Source organism: Triticum dicoccoides, chromosome 2B, assembly GCF_002162155.2.
Source record: "Triticum dicoccoides isolate Atlit2015 ecotype Zavitan chromosome 2B, WEW_v2.0, whole genome shotgun sequence".
Classification (NCBI taxonomy): domain Eukaryota; kingdom Viridiplantae; phylum Streptophyta; class Magnoliopsida; order Poales; family Poaceae; genus Triticum; species Triticum dicoccoides.
The window spans coordinates 160113363-160119282 of record NC_041383.1 but is presented as its reverse complement, the minus strand read 5'-3'; positions in this window follow the sequence as shown (position 1 = coordinate 160119282).

Below are 5920 nucleotides of genomic sequence, written 5' to 3'. Positions count from 1 at the left end.
ATGGAAGCTGATGCATGCAAATTACCGATCGTGGATGCTTCATGGAGCAGTTTTTTTAGATGTTACTGTTAGAGTAAGTACGATAGAGTGATATAAGCGGGCTATAATAGATGGCACATCGGATTTTTGCCTAGGTGAAAGAGAGGGGAGAGGAGGGAGAAGAGAAGCGGGGTACAAGATTACATACAGCTGTAGCACGAGCTCCAACATTCATTGTGATAGAACGAGATATGCCATATTAATGCCATAACATACTAGTATGACTGACTATTATATAGGTGAGCTATTAGATTGACTATAAGTGACATGCCAATTTTATATAACTGACTTTTGGCTATTACTATTAACCCTGCTCTTACCACTAAAAGCTAGCATTGATGCATGAAAACGACCTAAGCCCACTTTACTACTGAAGTCCCACGTCCAGCTATTACTCTCTTAGTTCATAAATATAAGATGTTCTAACGTTTTTTTAATATAAATATATTTTAGTGTGTTTATTCATTGTTAATATTAAAATATTTAAATCATTTTATATTTATGGCGGATGGAATAGGTCAGACACTCAAATCAATTCTAATAATACGGTGGACTAGTCTAACTAATTGCTAGAGATCAGTAGTATGATCTCTGGTGGTTCCTATATAGGAGTAGCCAGCTGCTGACTCTGTTAAGGTATCTCTAACGCCAACCTTCAAACCTCTCACATGCGTTTGGACCATGCAATTCGAACCGCAGAAGCCATCCAACGCGGTCTAACTGCCCGCTACACGCCCGGCTGAACACGCCTCCTCGCTGCATTCAAAGCCTTCGTTAAACCCGCGTGGAAGCGGAGAAACCTACTCCGGCCACACATCCGTTCATGACCGGGCCGACATTAGACGCAACGCCGGCCAAGCTCCTCCCACCCGCTCTCTATTTAAACGAGGTCAGACATCGGGCAAGAATTGCATCACTTTGTCGCTCCCCATCTCCTTCTTCCGCCATTTTCTCCACCCTTTCCATGGCATCTGACGAGCAAGAAGATCAGTTCTCCGGCATAAAAGACGGTTGGATGACCCGTCGAGCCCGCCAGATATGATAAGTGAGGCAGCTCCCTGCTCCACCTCCCTCGTCTGGCCCGACGAAGCAAGTTGCCGTCCCAAACCGACGCTTGGTTCAGCAACTCGCCGCTCCAAACCAGCTTGCGGAGGAGTGGCGAGTTGCTCCAAGCTGTCACAACGAGGAGCACGGCGGCGCAGGCATTGTCGCTACCGTGGATGCCGCCGCGTCGTACCGCCCCTCACGTGCCTGCGACTGTGCCATCCGCTGTCAACGCGCGCGTACCCGCACCCTGCTGGCAGAGAAAGAAGCCTACTATGCAGAGATTGACGAGTCGGTGTGGCCGGCACGTCCGCATTCGCCGCCAACATCGAGGAAAAATAGAACATGGGTGGCAGCCGCCACTTGGGTCTAAGGAAGGCCACCGCTGAGGCGACACTGGCGTACACAACTGGTGTCTTGCCCGGTTCTTCTTCGGTGCAGACCATCGTCGACCGCCGTCTGGGCTTCCCGGAAGCGTAGGCGCCCCTTCCCCTCCGGCTGAAGCATCAACCGACGGTTCCACTACGATGAGTGGTGGGGAAGCGAGCCGCCCTTTGCGTTGAAGCATATACCTCCGAGACTGCCGGACATAAGGAAGACAAAGAGATCTGTCACGGCCGGCCATAGACTAATATAGTGTATCCGTGTTGTGGGAGCGGAGCTCCGCACGACCGTACGTGCACATAGTTTTACCCTTTTTTGTTTAAAATATGTCCAAAATGTCAACTTTTTCGTTTCGTTTGTATGAAATCTGTCATGTTTATATGAAATCTGACAGTGTTTGGATGAATTTCACCCAATTTGTTGAAAAAAAGTTTGAAATATATGCGGCTACGGTTGAATACCGGATTCCCGCATCTGTGTCTGCGGACTGGTCCCCCTGTGAACGGACGCGAAAGAAAATTTGCGGGTTGCCATTGAAGATGCCGTACTCTTGCTCTCGAAGTTTGATGACAACTCTGGACGTGTGAGCGCGTACGAGCTGCAGTGACGTGAGTGTGGGTTAGTGCGTCTATTTCGTAATCAGCGTCCCTGATGATAAAATAACGCAAATTTGAAATGGACGACGATGGCGCGTGAGAAAGAGAGAGAGGCAAAAGGGTAAAAAAAAAGAGGGAAGAGAATGGCGAGTCCCAACGGCTTCCAACGGAGTGTCGCGGTCGGTCACCACCGTTGGGCAGGCTGGTGGAGGGTCCACGTTGTCGCGCCCGCCATCAACGGAACGGCCGCAGAATTCCTTTCCTGACGCTCCACGAGGCGAGCCTTGCCCGTCCGATCGAGATCCGACGGATCACGCTGCAACGCGGAGGGAATCTCGGGAGCGGCGTGCGATTTGGGCCTGGGCTGGTCTGCGGCTCCTGGGTCGTGGCGTCGGCCGCGCCTGCTCGGTCCGGATCGCACTACGCCGCACCTGACCTGCTCAGTGCCACGTCTCCCGCCGCGGATCTTCTGTGCCCGTCCGTTGCCCCTCGCCGTTTCTTTGCCGCCGTTTCGACTACTCTGCCATGTTTTTCTCCACGCATGTGAAACACACTTCATTGTTTGTTGCCAAAAAAAAAAAATCAACGAGTTTTTTTTGAGCATCAGTACAGACACAAGCGCTCATATACACGCGCAAACATTCATTTTTATGAACGCACACACGCACACCCTACCCCTATGAGCACCTTCGAGAGACTGAGCCGACATATCATCTTGAGATTTACGAAGTCACCGTAGGCGTCTCGTCATCGACGGGAACGTCTCCTCCCACTGAAAGCGCATCGCCGGAAATTCTGAAATAAATCCAGAAATAATGCGAGCACCAGGATTTGAACCCTGATGGGTTGGAGATACCACTGTCCACCTAACCAACTCAATCAATTTTTTTCCAGATTTTATTGTAGCAAAGAGTGTGTGAGCTCGAGAGAGCATTTTTTGATAAAAATGCACTCGCGCCGCATTTAAACACGGGCAGTGCACTTCTGCGTGTTGTTGGCAGAGGCACAGGCAACTTACACGCCTCTTGAGTCGAAATACCACATTGCTATCGTCTCATGCAAAAGGAGGAACATTCATGTCCTGTGGATTCTGAGCTAGTTTTATAAAGGGACCAGCTATATGTAAATTGTTGGAGAATTTATTTGGATAAGTTATTTTTGGGTCATTAGATTAAGATTCAACGAACGCCCTTCTTTTTTACTTCCTTCAATTTTCTACCTCCTACATCCATTCCTTCTCCCATAAAATCAATTTATCCTAAATACAATTCAATGAGGACGTGGGCATAGCCCAGTGGTTGGGGGCGCATGATTGTAAACCTAACGACCAGAGTTCGATCTACGTCGGGGACGAATTTCTGGAATTCTCATGAGGGATGCTTCTTCTATATCAATAAATCCGTGGGTGCTAGTGCCCATGGAGTTTCATTTTTCCTAAATACAATTCAATGAACTAATATATAGTCATTGTGATGGAAAAAAAAAGATACAACACAAGCTTCAATGGATGAAGCACCTACACGAAGGAGTTGGTTTTAGCGCACTTCACTGGAGGAGCAAACATAAAGCACCATCAACCGAGACCAAGTACCACTCATATACATAAACTAGGTAATTTCTCCGCGCATTGATGCGGGGATATAAGGATTAAAAGATCTAAATCAAAAGCTACTAATTTAACCATATAATTACTCTGTACTTGCATTCTATGTAAATCAAGGCATTTCACAACATTTAGAAAGTATATAAATTGAATAATTATCTAATCTACTACATATGTCCAGTGAAAAAAATAAACATATTGGTATGGTTTGCATGGACTCAAAGAAAAAAAATGTTAGCGTATAGTGAAGTGGGATGCTTGTATGTTGAGAGAATTAGTGATAATAATGAAACGAGGTTTGCATTGGCTGAAAAATATTGTCAGTGGATGCTGATGTGGCACACTTGTGAGGAAATGGCATGCTTTACAAAACTGCCATTCCTCTAATTTATAAATTTAAAATGTGTACGATAAAAAAAAAGAAGGTTGTGCTATCTAGAAAAATAAAATTGCCATGCTGAACTTTAAAACTACCATCCCCGAGATAAAAGAATGCATGAACAAAAAGAATACACATTTTCTTATAAAATACCAAGAAAACTAAATTTTATAGAATGCCATGCTCTGAAATATGAAAATTACCATACCACTTTACAACTATTTTGCTAATTTATAAATTTAACATGATAATAAGAAATACCATACCAATAAGAATGAAATTGCCATCCTCTTGATAATAAAAATGTCATGAAAACAATAATAAAAATGTCAGACTCTTAATAAATAAAGCTTCCATCATGGTAATAATAAAACAACAATCCTCCTAATAATAAAAATGCCAGCTTATCAATTATTAAAAATATAATGCTCTTAATAATAAGACTCTCATCCTTTTATTCATAAAAATGCCATGTTACTAATTATTAAAATACCATGATATAATAATAAAAATGCCATGTTTTGAAAGACAAAAAATGCCATGGTTTTAATAGAAGAATAAATTCTCATGCTACCTATAATAAATAAATGCACATGACAAGCTTAGGAAACAAAATCCCTCTAAAAGGTAGGGATTTTTGTTCAAGAAATGAAAATAATAATAATTCTGGATTGTCGTTTTATAAAAATTTTAAAAACAAATTAAAAACTAATTAACTCAAATACATAAAAGGTGTCTGAGTGCAAGTCTTTACAAACTCTGTTGAACCCAAGCGGTGAGTGCGCATGTCCCTTGGGCAGGAGGGCGCGAGTTCAGAGTCTCCCGGGCATGCTCGATTTGGGCCAAGATCCATTCTACCAGATCGGACGGCGGGAAGGGCGTTGGCCAAGATTGGTTCCCCTAAGAACAGAGTATATAGCATTATATTTTCTATACAATTTTCTTTAAAAGATGTTAACACGAGCGATCAGGTGTAAGAGCAACTCTAGTAGATCTCGTTTGCGGGTCAAAAACGTGCACAGCCCAACATAAACCGTATATGAAACTGGATAATTTGAATAAAAGTTTCGGGGAGAAATTACAACCGTTGTAGTTCATCACATATCACATATACTATATGATCAAACATTAATTCACTACAAATACTAGCTCATACTACATACTACATTCACTACTAGTACCATAGGAGGTGGGGATCTCACGGCGGCGAGCTCACGGCCATGGACGACGCGGTGGAGGAGCTCAATCCTCCTCATCGGAGTTGCCGACGTCGATGTACTTCTACTTTTGCTCCTCGCAGATGCGCCGCCACTCGTCGTCCTTCTCCTTGGCGAGAAGGTTCGCCGCGACCGCCCGTTGGAACACGAGGTCGTCGAGCTCCTCTTGGTGGCGCCGGCGCTCCGCCTCCTCGCGCAAGCTGCGTTCGGCAATGACGGTCGCGACCGCGTCGTCATCGGCGACGAAGTCCTCGGGCATGACGATACCACGACGCACAATCTCCTTGGGCTCCTGCTTGACGGCGACGATCTCGATCTCCTCCGGCTCCTTCGACCACTCCCGCTTCACGGGGAGAAGGCTCGCGCCGAAAGAGGAAGAGCTTGCGGCATGGGAGGATCTCGCGCCGAAGGATGAGCCCGCGGCGTAGGAGGGCGTACGCTCGTGCCGACGGCCGCATTCCTCCGTCTCGCGGACGCGGAAGCTCGCAGCGACGAGAGGCCCCGGTTCGTCCACTTCCTCGCGTCGTCCGAGCGGACACGCCGCTCGCGCTTGGGGTAGCCCGCGCCGGAGGATACTCCCGAAGCCGCGGCCGGAGCTCCACATGCGGCCCCACATGGCGGCTGGAGGCGGAATGTGGCTCACCGGCGGCGAGAAATG